This window comes from Apodemus sylvaticus, chromosome 19 (assembly GCF_947179515.1).
Source record: "Apodemus sylvaticus chromosome 19, mApoSyl1.1, whole genome shotgun sequence".
NCBI classification, from domain to species: Eukaryota; Metazoa; Chordata; class Mammalia; order Rodentia; family Muridae; genus Apodemus; species Apodemus sylvaticus.
This window is the reverse complement of record NC_067490.1, coordinates 56,177,153-56,191,328: the sequence shown is the minus strand read 5'-3', so window position 1 is coordinate 56,191,328 and position 14,176 is coordinate 56,177,153.

Sequence of the window (14,176 nt, the reverse complement as noted above, 5' to 3'; positions counted from 1 at the left end):
AGTTTTCTTCTATAATTTTGTTGAAGATATTTGCTGGCCCTTTCAGTTGGAGATCTTCACTCTCTTCTAGGCCTATAATCCTTAGGTTTGGTCTTCTCATTTTGTCCTGGATTTCCTGGATATTTTGGGTCAGGAGCTTTTTGCATTTTTCATTTTCTTTGACTATTGTATCATATATCTTCTATATGTTATTATACATATATTTGTATGTTATATACATAGATATATATTTCTATGTATCTTCTGCATCTGAGATTCTCTCTTCCATCTCTTGTATTCTGTTGTTGATGCTTGGATCCATGACCCCTGACTTCTTTTCTAGGTTTTCTATGTCCCGAGTTGTCTCCCTTTGTGATTTCATTATTGTTTCTACCTCTTCTTTAGATCCTGGATGGCTTTGTTTAATTCCCTCACCTGTTTTGTGTTTTCCCTTAGTTCTTCAAGGGCTTCTCGCTGTTTACCTGTGTTCTCTTGTATTTCTTTAAGGCAATTATTTATGTCCTTCATGAAGCTCTTCATGATGCCCTCCATCAGCATCATGACCTGTGATTTTAAATCCAAATCTTGCTTTCCTGGTGTGTTGGGGTATCTAGGACTTGCTATTGTGGGAGAATTGGGTTCGGATGGTGCCATATTGCCTTCATTTCTGTTAGCAACGTTCCCACCTTTGCCTTTTGCCATCTGGTAATCTCTGGTCTTAGCTGGGCCTGCTGTCACTGGCAGGAGCTTGCCCCTCCTGTGTGTGTGCCTGTAGGTCTATCTCAGCAACCTTGGGTGAGCTGCTTTCTCCTGGCACAAATTGCTGTGATGCTGCAGAGTTCTTGGGTACAGATGGAGTCCTGGTGTGGTATGTCCCAAGTGATCCTCTACTCTGGTGAAGCCTGCCTACCAAACTGTTGCACAGTCACAGAAGCAAAGATGACAGCCGAGACCTACTCTCTTGTAGTTGTATTTGGGTATGTACCTCTGTGGCCCTGATCAGCTCTGAATGCAGGCTGTGCTGGCTGTCTCCTCTTCACTGGCTGCTTCGTTTAGAGTTGGCTTCCTGCACTGCTTAGAGATGGCGTGCTGTGGCCGAGGCTGTTCCCAATCCAGAGGCAGAGACCAGAAGGTTCTTGCCAGAGGCCTCCGGACTGGATCCTTCGCTCTGCAAGGCCAGACTCAAGCTGTGCAGGCTGCCTCTTCCTAGCTGGCTGCTGGGTGTATAGCTGGCATCCTGCAGTGCTTGAAGATGGCACACTGTGGTGCTACCTAAGGAAGTTAATTCCAGGTCACATTTATGTTGGATCTCAGGTGTCTGCAGAAGCAGTCATAACTGTGTGGCAGCTCTCAGCTTCCCAGAAGCTGTGGGTCTGAATTCTTTTTGTACTGTGCATGCCATCACTCTGTGCAGCACCAGCAAACACTGTTAGGAGCTCCTCTGCTCAGACTCAAGCTGTTGTTTCCACAGAACACGCATGGTTTCCTGACTCTAGAGCAATGTAACAGAAAACTGAGAATTCATATTTGCCTACCATCATTCCTCAGCACACATCAAAGTAGTGAATCTTTTGGTTATGTTTAAGATTTTAAATTTGTTTAAGTTACTGTTTTGCATTTCGTGCAAAAAAGAAATCAGTCAATGAATCTTGGCTGGTGTCTTAGCCAGGGTTTCTATTCCTGCACAAACATCATGACCAATAAGCAAGTTGGGGAGGAAAGGGCTTATTGAACTTATACTTCCGCATTGCTGTTTATCATCCAAGGAAGTCAGGACTGGAACTTGAGCAAGTCAGGAAGCAGGAGCTGATGCGGGAGGCCATGAAGGGATGTTACTTACTGGCTTGCTTCCCCTGGCTTGCTCAGCCTGCTCTCTTATAGAACCCAAGAATACCAGCCCAGAGGTGGTACCACCCACAAGGAGCCCTACCCCTTGATCACTAATTGAGAAAATGCCCCATAGCTAGAACTCACGGAGGCACTTCCCCAACTGAAACTCCTTTCTCTGTGATAAGTCCAGCCTGTGTCAAGTTGACACACAAAACCATCCAGTACAGCTGCAGAGTAAGACAGAATCCAGCAACTTCAGATTTGGCCTTACATGTAGTTCCTCCATTTTGTACCATATTTTTCTGTATTAAAAATTATGAAAAAAACTATGAAATTGGGCTGGAGGGATGGTTTAGTGGTTAAGAGCACTGATTTGTTCTTCCGGAGGTCCTGAGTTCAAATCCCAGTAACCACATGGTGGCTCACAACCATCTGTAATATGATCTGATGCCCTTTTCTGGTGTGTCTAAAGACAGAAACAGTATACTTACATATAATAAATAAATAAATCTTTGGGCCTTAGTGAGTGGGGCTGGAGCAAGAAGGGGGGGGGGAACCTATGAAATCTGAATGTTAATCAGTTGTTAAAGTGGTGAAGGTGGCCCTTGTCCTTCCATATAAAAAAATTGAGCCAAGAATTAAGTCTTCCTGTCAAAAGAAATAAATGGCCTTAAGATAAATTTGCTTCCAACTTACAAAGGAATGTTTGAATTGCTTGTTTTGTATTCCTGTAAGTCAGAGGTTGTATAAAATTTTCTTGGTTACAAGGGGAAAGGGATTAAGCAGTCCTTGTATACATGATGACTAGGAAGTAAAGCAACAGACAGGAATTCTGAATGAAGAAACCACCTGACCTCAAAGAGATAACATGGAGCTGATCTGAGTTCTGCTCCTGGCCCAGACTCTATGATACTCACAGCATTATGAGCTTATGGGACCAGCCACTTGTATTTGTGCCATGGACTGACCCAGCTGGGGAAGTCATGACCATGGGAAAACCAGGGCTTTGGTACTCAGGAAGGCATAGGTGTGGCGAGGTAATGACAGACAGACACACAAGAGAGCGGTTTGAATCTGCTGAAACTTTAATTTTTCAGTCAGGCATATTTTTAGTATATTGAGGAACAGGTCGAGGTTGGAACACCTCCAGAAACACTCATACAGTTTCTAAACAAGGTAGACTTCCATCTTAATTAGAACAGTAAGTAGACATGACTTGGTGCCCACAGGAACTATTGCTCTGTAAACCATGGTCAAAAGCAGACTTAGGTCATGAACTTTAGACATGTGGCATTTGAGTCTAATTTTTGGTTACTTAAAGTTGTGTTAATAATAAATAGGAGAACCTGGGCTTTCAGGCCAATTTGTATGATATAAGCCTTCTTCTGCCACCAAAAGTCAAAATGCTTTAAGAATGAGCAATGTTCATTACAAGAGTCCTCTGTACAGCCCTGGAAAGCAAACCCCAAGGTGGTCTGGCTCAAGCTAATATATCTCTAAAATTTAAAGAATACTACAGGACCTCTGTCCTTCAATGCTATTACCCATCTGTTACCTTCTTTACCATAAGCACTTGTATAAGGCAATGGCTCATCAGTAGTCCTATATTTTCTCCTACTGTGTTCTTCCTGCTACAAACTATTCATAACATTCCCTAATATCTCATATTCTTTGGTCACTACTTTTGTTAAGGCTAGTAATAAAGAGGGGCCCTGATGAGAAACAATCCAAGACCTTCTTTCAGTAAGGTTCAACATGAGTTCATTGAGGTCAAGACTGGGAGCAGTAGGCATAACTGCCACATCCTCTTTTCCTTCTACCAGAACATCAAATCCTCCTTTATCAATTAACCAGCTTGTAGGCTTGGATCGTGTGATATAAAGAATTAAGAATAGGAAGAAAAAAGACACAGTGCAGAACCCATAACATAGAAAGCACAGTATCTGTGGAGAACATCGAGGCCCTTTTCAAGGCCAGAGGTAGGCACTCTGCCAGAGACCTCCAGGGAGCCTAGCCCCAAGGGGCATTTATCTCTCGTCTGCCTTAATGATGTACTGTCCTGTCGCACAGACGACACTGGAGTTGGTGTGGCATATTTGCACATTTTCCCGAAGACATCTTGAGCTACTCAGAGGAGTTGGTTTCCTATTTAGGAACAGTCTCAAGCCTCCTAGGCCTCAGCTTCTTTGGTCAACCCTGGGAACATCCCCTCTCAGCTAATTAGCACCTGTTTCTTCGTTTTTTTGCCCTGCCTCTTCAGCTACAACTGCCTCTTCAGAGCACCCACGGCCTCCCTTTGTTTCTGGTGTGCCATGTTGATGTCTCCCAGGACTGGATATGTCTGAATGCTTGGCTTGTGGCTGCATATGGATATGGAAACAGCACCTGACTGTGTTGCCCAATCTGGCCTCACATTCATAGTTGCAGGAGAATCTCCTGCCTCAGCCTCCCAAGTGCTGTGATGATATGTGGGTGGCATCACCTTGGTTAGAAAATACGTTTGATCAAATATAGTAATGGGCCTGGCTACTTCCAACAATGGGGACATCAAAATTCGGAGCTTCCAGCCATCTTAGCCTATGTCTAAAAGTGGGGGTCTCCATTGTCACTCTGTGGATGTGGCTTTGTTAAGAAAAAACAAGCCAGGCAGTGGTGGTGCATGCCTGTAATCGCAGCACTTGGGAAGCAGAGGCAGGCAGATTTCTGCGCTCGAGGCCAGCCTGATCTACAGAGTGAGTTCCAGGACAGCCAGGACCCCACAGAGAAACCTTGTCTTGAAAAAAACAAAAAACAAAAAAACAACAAAAAAAAAAAAGGCAAAACCCCACGAAACCAACCAGGCAGCATGTAATCTTCTCAGAGGTTACAAACAATACTGCCAGGCTTAGGTCATTCAGTGATAAGGTACTTGGCATGGTGAGGGCCCTAGTTCATAGCCATTACACAGATTGGACAACAAAGTCCAGGAAGATCCCAGGTTTTCTCTCCAACTCCCAAGAAAGAAATTGGAAAACATGTGTAAGCACACAGGGCAACCTGTCTCTTTGAGTTTCAGGCAAGAGGGTGCCACTACCATAAACAAGTATGTGGTAGAGAGATGGCAGAGACAGAGAGGTGGAGAGGTTTGTATATTGTGGAGAGGGGCTACACTGGAGATGCGATGGCAGTGAGGCTCAGGCTGATGTGGATGGCCTGTGCTGCCACCTAAAGCCATGTTGATGTAGGAGGGCCCAACTACCACTGGAGGCCACACTGATCTGGGAGGCAAGCCCTGCTCTAAGGGTGATGTCTTGGTCCTGATGCTGCTGACAGCCAGGTCTGCTTCTTCCATAGCTGGGGGCTGTGACAATGTCTATAGTCTGTGCTGTGGTCTCAGGCCAAGTGGATTCTGTGGGGGGTGCTGCTCCTTGAGTCCATGATGGTATCTTGATCAGGTCTGAGTAGGGCCTGTGGCCCCTTATAACACCAAGGACTTGTGGATGTCCATGGCTGCAGCCTGAAACCATGCTGACAGCAGTGGCTGTGCTGACTCTGGGGGGCCATATTGATGGGAGTGGTTTGCACAACCCCCTGAGGCCAAGGTGATACCCATGGACCAGGTTGTCTCCAAGGGTCCACTGTGGTTCTGTGGTCCTACAGCTGCTGGGGTGTTGTGCTGATGCAAGTCACTTAAGAATACTAGGTTTAAACCCAGTCCTTTTAATTGCTGCTATTACAAACTGTTTAGGATAGACAGTCAAACTCATGGTCATATTAGATTCTCATTTAGTTAATTATAATAACATGTTTTCAAGGTTATTCAAATATTAAATAATTAAAAAAAATAATGATTAGCAATTCAGTCATGCTATATGTAGATAGCTTCAAAAGCATCAGTGATCCACAGAACATGGCATCGAAAGTTATTTCTTTTTTTTTTTTTTTTTTTTTTTTTTTTTGGTTTTTTGGATTTCGTTTTTTTTCGAGACAGGGTTTCTCTGCATAGTCCTGGCTGTCCTGGAGCTCACTCTGCAGACCAGGCTGGCCTCGAACTCAGAAATCCGACTGCCTCTGCCTCCCAGAGTGCTGGGATTACAGGCGGGTGCCACCACCACCCAGCTATTTCATTATTAAAGATCGTGTGACTATAATTTTCTTAATTGTTGTAATTGGATTCAATGCATATTTGAGAGAAAAGGAGGTTTGGTCTTTCTGTCTATTGTAATGCTAAGTGCGGGTCCCCAAGCCCTGGAGTCTGCATATAGACCTGTGACCCTACCCCCAAGTTATTTCTGATTGATAAATAAAGACAGATACAGCCAATAGTTAGGCAGAGGACACATAGATGGGTGTTAGGTTTCTCAGGCTTGGGGTCCAAGGAGAACCATGAGAAGAAGAAGGAGGTGCATGAGGGAGAAGGAGAAGCTGCCTCAGGTTAGGTGAGCCATAATCACATGGCTCCGCGGGCTGGCAAATTAGAGCTACGAGCAGCCCAGAAGAAACAGAGAAAATAGTAAGTAATAATTTGGGGTTATCAATAGGAAAGTAGATTCTAATACCAAAGAGGATTCTAATCCTAGCTTTTGTGCCATTTAAGGCTTATTGCAAAAATAAAGGCTGTATGTATCTTTTATCGGGGAGCTAAAGGTTAGAAGGTGGGTTAGAAACCTGGGTCGGGATTAAAAACTTCTACAACAATCTGCCTTCAGAGTGTTGACATTAAAGGTGTGCTCCACCATGATAGCTCATTAAACAGGAATGGCAGCCAACAACCACAGAAGGAATATGTATTTGGAAAAGCATCCATTGCAACTCAATAAAATAGTTGACTGAGACCAAATTTATCAATAGAGGCTGAAACATTAGATGTCAAGTTGTTGGTGAGAACTTAAGGCTGATAAAAGCATTGTCAAGTTAATGGCCAATATAGAGGAAAATGTATTTTTATATTTTAGTAAGGAAAAAAAATTTGGCTGTTACCACTCAACCAGGCAGTTCTATTTTGTATTCTATTTGTAGTGAGGAACCTGTCCCTTTCACTATGATAGAATATTAAGTGTAGAGCAGTGTGCCTGACCGTTTCCTGCCAATGTAGAGTGGGAAACAATAGTGATAATGTCCCATAGTCCCAAGTTTGAGAAGTGGCACATTCACCAGTGGCTACAGATGTCCCACTAGTAAATAAAATTTGTAGTTTTGTTTTTGACTTAAGTATATTACTTTTTTGCCTGACGAATTACCAACCTGTTAAGTTACAAATACTTAAGTTATGTGGCCTCATTTATTTGTAATCACAGAGTTACATATTTATTTTGGCTTATGGATAATATTTAAAAAATTATTGAGCCATAATTGCTAGGAACAGAATGAGTTTGTGAACCCCAGTTTGTAGGGTAATCACTGTATTAGAACTTAGCACGTTAGATGATATTCATAATTATGACTTGATTCAAAATGATTTCTTGAGTCATTGTCTCCAGTCCTGGAATTCACTTATTTAGCAATTTGACTGTTCAGCTCCTCTGGAAATCCTGTCTCTGCTTCATGAGAGTTGGGAGTATAGGCAAGCACCCACCCCTGCCCTGCATTTATGTGGGTGCTACAGATCTGAACTCAGTTCCTCACAGTTGTGTAGCAAATTCTTGACCCACTAAGCCTTCCCCCAAGCCCTGATATCTGATGACTTTAATATATATAGAGATGAACCATCTCTGTCCTGAACTTTCATATCTTTGAACATCTCCTTTAAAATGACTTTGTCCTCCATTTTATTTGTCCTCTCTCATGGCTGCAGCCAGGGTGAATTACTAAAGTTACTTTTACTGTTTAACTCTTTCATTGATTCCTCCTCTGGAGTATAGGCTCACCAGGTCTCCAAACCCTGCAGGACCTTCATTCTCAGTCCTCCATTTGCCTCCCTAGCTTCCTCTGTCTGGATACTCTGCAGCCTATGCCACTCTCTGCTTCATGCTTCACAGTTCCTAGAATACACGCTGTCCTCCATCCTCTACCCATGCACATGCTGCTCTGGATTTTTTCTACCTAATAGAACTAATCATTCAGTTCATATTATGACTTTATTGACATTTTCTAGCTGTGCCCCCCAAAGCTTTCCCTCAGATGTAGCTCTGAACTTATCCTGCAGCTGTTGCCTCTCTCACCACACTAAATGTGTTTTAAACACTGGGAATCGACCTGTTTGTCCATTGGCACAAAAGATGTGGTAAAGTGAGTGGTGGACAGAATGTATGCTGTGACTAACTATTGGTTAGAATGAATTTTTGTGAACTGTGGTGGAACATGCTTTTCTCAGCCTTAAAAATACAGTTTTTTCATTTTTCTTAGTGGAAATAACAGCTGTGTAGAGACAATTTTTAAAATATCATTCCCCCAAATCTTCATTTTCTTTTTTTTCTTCACTGTTACATTTCAGGACATGACCTGCTGGTAAGGCAGCTAGGAGCTCTGTCTGTTACTCCTGAAATTAAGCTGTTTCTATATTTTCAGTTGTGGGTCCAGAGAACCATGCTGCTTTTTAGGGATAGGGATGGAATATTGAAGTTGAATTTATGAAGGAGGGAGAATGAGAGCGATTTTATTTGAGTATCTCCTGTTTTTTCTGGGGGAAAACACCTCAGGTTTGCAAAGTCAGTTTTGAAAACAGTACTGATTGTTTAAGTGATTGCAAACACTTTCAAGTCTCTAAGGTGGAGGAAAGAAAGTGTTGAACTTTGGGAAAGGAGTTGGTTGGGAGAGGAGTTTGAATATTTCAACAGTAAGGACTATTGTCATAACAATGGAGTCTCAGGTCTGATATCACAGAGGCCTCCTTTGCCAGCCAGCAATTTACCACCGAGGCTATGTCACCCCCAGCTCGGGAGAAGGACCTTGACTGGGTCTCTTTGCTCTCTGTGCTAGCAGCTCACATGCACTGTGTCTACTGAAAGTGTCAGCTCTCACCCAGCAGGCGGGTCACAGGCAGGATGGGGGCGGGGCGCACTACAGGGATGTGGGGGAGGCGAGGAGCGGGGCGGAGCCATTGTGAAGCCAGAGGCTGAGCTGACCAAGGGAGCTAGGGGTGCGGCTCGGTGCCCCTAGGAGGCCTGCGGACCTGCTACCTTCTCCGGCCTTCCTCCTGGCTGGGGCGAGGTCACTGAGTGGCTGCGGTGCTGCCGAGGCCCAGGTCCAGTGTTTTGCGGCGGCGACCCCCGGGCTGGGGGGCCGGGGAATGGCGCTGACCCTGGAGACCTCGATCCCCTGCGCTGCTCTTGCAGCTCAGGCTGCAGAATTGTGTAACCCGTGACCTCCGGTTCCCCCTCCGCCGCGACTGCAAGGCCACCCCGGCCCTGCCACCCGCGCTGCGTGGTTCGCTGACTTGTGCGCCCACGGATCTGCTTCGGAGTTCCGCCGCTGGAGATGCCTCCTTCCTCCAGCGCAGGTCAGTCCTGGCCATTCATTCCCTGATAGTTCTGTGCTTGGTCGCTCCTCAGGCTTTTGCAGATCTTGGCAGGGCTCCCTTCCTCTCCTCCCCCAGTCTACCCGCACCCCAGATGCAGTTCTCCAGCTTGCTGTTCCTCACATAACAGTAAGAATGATGTTTTTAAAAAGAACTTGGATTGAACTGCTTGTGCTCAAATCCTCCAAAAGCCCTGGGTTACACACAGAACTGAATCTAAGCTGCTTCTCCCTGCCACTAGGGCAGCTTCCAACCTAACCTCAGCCTTACCCCATGACTCTCACTCTCACTAGGGCTTTAGGATGCTACCCTGGCAGATGTACAGGACACCATCTCTGGCTGGTGGCAGTTGTTCTTGACTTCTATTGCTGTTCTTTACTTGAGAGAACTTCTCCTGGTTCCTAACATAGAAGCAAGTCTCCCTCTCTTTGTCATTTGACTCTTTTGTTTAGCATTAAATTAAACATTATTTTCCCTTTCTCATTCCTATTTATTATTAGATACACTTTACACTTGTTAATTATTCCCATTAGAATTGTTGGCTCTCTCTTCCTAATTACAGGGTAAAGATCTCATTAGATTTATTCATAATTTTATCCCTAGTACTTAGAACTGTGTCTGGCACCTGAGAGGCTCTTTGTAAAAATTGCTAACTAAATGAATGCTGTAGATGATTCGAACACTTGACATCTTCAGTTCAGATCCTGCCTGCTCCCGTTGACTGACTGCATGGCCATGGACCGGTTAGTGACTTCTGGGGCTTCATTTTATTCAGCTGTGTGTGATGACTATAGTATTACCTATTCTGTAGCTCTACAGTGAGTAACTGAGTTAATCCATGTTAAAGATCAGAGGCCTGAGTTTCCCATGCTTTGTGTAGAGGTCAGAGGTCTGAGGTCAGTGTCTTCCAGTTGTCTCTACCTTAATTTCTCACTGAACCTGGAGCTTGTATTTCAGCTGGCCTGGCAGACTCCCAGGACCTGTCTCTTGTGAGACAAAGAGTTGGAGTTAGAAAGAAATGTGCAGCCCTGCACCAGATTTTATGTGCATAAGGATTTGTACTTAGGTCTTCATGCTTGCAGAGCAGGCACTTCAGGAAACCCTGGCTTTTCCCAAGTAGCGTATATATCAGGCTGGTTTCCAAGTCAAGTGATCTAGCTACTTACTTCTGTCTCCACAGTGCTGGAATAAACGGTGTGTTACCATTGCCTGTCTTCTGACAACATTTTTTATTGTTGTCATAAGACAAAATAGAATTAGTTTTTATATTTTGGTTTTTTTTTTTGAGTGAAATTTTGCTGCCTATCAGAATTTATTTGACTTTTTAAGTAGTTTCTCTGTATGTCTAGAATAAAATAAAAATAAATTTCTGAGAATGAGAAAGCCACCAGAGTGGCTTTCCTAGGTTTTGCTTTGATGTTGGAAATAGGATTGTGGTGATGAAATAACTTACTGGGGCTTCTTGTTTCCAGACAGGAAAACTTGAAGAAATCAGGGAAGTCTGTTTCTTGAAGTATTCAGGAACGAGAGGTGTTTTATTATCTTTAGTGTGATGTTTTCTACCATTTTTGTACGAGGAGTTTTTCCTATGTTGTATTTTGGTTCTTAAGTTGGAAAGTAAAGCAACCTAGTAATATTCTTCATTCCTACCTTTGCTCTCTTTTTTTAATGTGTTGTTTTTCCCTTTATTGTTTATGAAAATGAAACCATATCTTTGTAAAAATGAAAACTTTGAGGTGATGCATCAAATTATTCTAATAAACTTATGATTGTGCCTATATCAATTATATTTCCATAGTACTAGATATTTTTACTTAGCATTTGTCCTTGGCAAAATGGCTTTTTGTAATTCCTTTTATATCTCAGTCTCAACTTTAAGTCAGGATTCTAAGCCTTGTGCCTGACAGTTAAAAATAAACATGAAACACTACTTGTCTTTTTAACATTTGTTCCAAAATTTAATAATTAGTAAATTACTCTGTATGGACTATGTTCCAGGACTCTTTGCTAAGTGGTTTCCCTTTTGATATTGAGAAGCAGCATATAAATTTGGCACACTCAGCAAGAAACAGATTTGTAGAGATAATAATGGTACTTGGTTGGGTTACATGGTAGGAAAGGAACCGGGATTTTCACTTACTTCCCTTTCATTCATAACCCAGGTCCTAACTCTTTTGTAGGCTATATTTTAAAAGAACAGAGTTTTGCATTTTTGCCATACATTTGTAAGTGTTTTTTTCTTCCAAATCACTGGCAGTTTTTCATTATTTCTTCCTAAGACAATGTCTGTTTCCTGGAAGCTATACTCATGGGTGTGTACAGGATGCTGGAATTTGGACTCCAGGCCTCATGATTGCACAATAAGTTCTTTTAACCTGGGGACCATCGGTCTAGTCCCCAGAACAGTAGTTTATAAAGAGTTTAATATAGATTTAAACATGGAGATTAGGGAGGAGAAACACATGCAAGCATGATAGGCATGAGATAAGGAGAGGTAGATGTGGGGAAGCGAGCTATGTAAACCAAAGACAGAAGTGAGTCTGTGCCAACAAGAGATGATGTGAAAAACCTTTATTTAGTTAATTAATTAATAACTACATTAATTTATTCTGTGTTCGTATGTGCGTGTTAGTGTGTATTTATGGAGGCCAGAGGATAGTGACTGGGCAGGTTATCGTCCTACCACATGGGTTCTGGTGATTAAACGTGGATCCTCATGTTTACTAACAAGTGCTTTAACCCCCTTTGAAATTACATTTATTATTTGTGTATGTGGGGGTGGGCAGGAGTTGTATATGTGGCTGTTGTAGAAATTATTTAATCCCAACTCCGGGTTTTACCCTGCCTTTGACCACTTAGTTCTCAGATAAAAGACACACACAACCTTTCTATGTACAATTAGCCTTAATCAGCACAAGAGCTGGGCAGATTGTGTACCTCTCGCTGTTGTCTATTTCCCACTACTAATCCCACGATAGAATGTGCCATGTTTCATTTGGACGGCTCTTATTTACAGGTAGCCAACCCACATGGTCTTTATTTTACGACTCACCTAACCCATGGTGTCTTCCCCCTTGTGGTTCTTCTCTGATGCTGGAAGTCCTGGAATGCTAAACCCTGCCTGCATGGGTTTCTTCTGCCCAGCTATTGACTGGTGTCATCTCTATTCACCAATCAGAAATAATTTGGAGGCAAGGTCACATAGCCTCACTTGGATCTACCTGTGCACTTTCTTGTCTCTGGGACAATACATACAACAGACCAAACCTCATCAATAGAGGTCCCAGGTATTGGACAGATTATATCAGACTTGCCTGCAAGAACCTTTACCCATTGAGCTCTCTTACAGCAGCGGATGAAAATCCTTTTACAGGATAGTTTGATCCTGTGGCCCTGCACATGTAAGCTTGCGTGTGGAGACCAGAGGACAACCTTGGATGTCATTCTTCAGGTGCCATCCACTGTTTTTTGTAAAACAGGATTTTTGATTGGCTTTGAATTGGATAGGTAGGCTCAGATGGCTGGCTAGGGAGGACGTGGAGTCTCTGTCTCCCTGGCACAAGTGTGCGCCACCAAACCAGATTTTATTATTGTTGTTATTATTATTATTGTAATTGGCTTCTTATGTTTGGACTGAGTATCTGACTCAAGGCTTTCCATGAGAGCAGGAGGACAAAAAATGTCTGTGATTGATATGTGTGTTGTATATGATTGTACTTGAGCCTAGTATAAAAGGGAACCAGAATGTTGCTTTCTGACTTAGTCTTGCTTGATCACACTCAAGATTTAACAGAAACTTCTTGAAGGTTTAGTTATACAGCAAGGGTTGTATAATTCTCTAAACTCCATCATTCTTACATCTGAGAATTCTAAGAATATACTTTGTTTCATTTTCCCCTTTTAGGCACAGTCTGAATTATGTAGCCGAAATGGAGAATAAATTACTAATACTAAAATTATTAAGTGTTCTTAAGTTTATTAGGGTACAGGCTAGGTTGCTGAAAAAGATTGTGGATGCAGTACAAACAATGTTGAGACTTTTGCCTGTTGTAGTCCAAACGTAGGCAGCTAATCCACAGAGGGCAACATTTCTCTGGCTATTCAGGACCACAGGCCAATCTCTAGGGATCACAGTAGAAAGTATTTTACTTTACTGTGGAGAAATGGCATGATAATGCTCCTACCTTGCTAGCTGCAAGGCACCCTAGGATGGTTCTGTCACTCTCAGCATACTGAGATACCGAGGAGGTGCACTTCCTCAAGCAGAGGATCCTGGTGTTCTGCCAAGCAAGCTACAGAACTGAGGAAGTGGCTTCATGCTCATTTTTTTTTCATGAGAAAGTAACGTTGTTTATAGCTTAATTAGACAACACATCTAACACATCTCAGAGTTGGACTGCTGACAGATTTCTCAGTCTGCAAGGACGTTTGGGTCACTTTGAACCGAGATATGCTATTGCTAAGGAAACAGCAGCTGGTGAGAACTAGAAAATGTGGGAAAATCTTATTCTGCTTTGTCTTTAAAAAAGTTGAAACTTTGACTAAACTGTGTATTGACTGACTGGGCTCTGTACCCCCTGTGTCCAGGGTAATGTGAAACTCTCTTGGGACCTCAATGCACTAGACTGAATTAATTAAACTGCTTTGGCTTCTGACATGTAGTGCAGTCACTGCACCTGCCCAAGAGTTCTCTTGATTGGTAAATCAAAGACACACCAGACACACACACACACACACACACACACACACACACACACACACATGCACACACACACATGCACACGCACACGCACACACACACACACACACACACATTTGATATGTCTTAACTAAGCTCAATAGCTGGACATTTGTAATCCTGCTGATGGGTAGCACACATTTCCCTCCAGTATCCCTGGTTTAATGCATTTTAAATCTATGTTTTATCTTTGC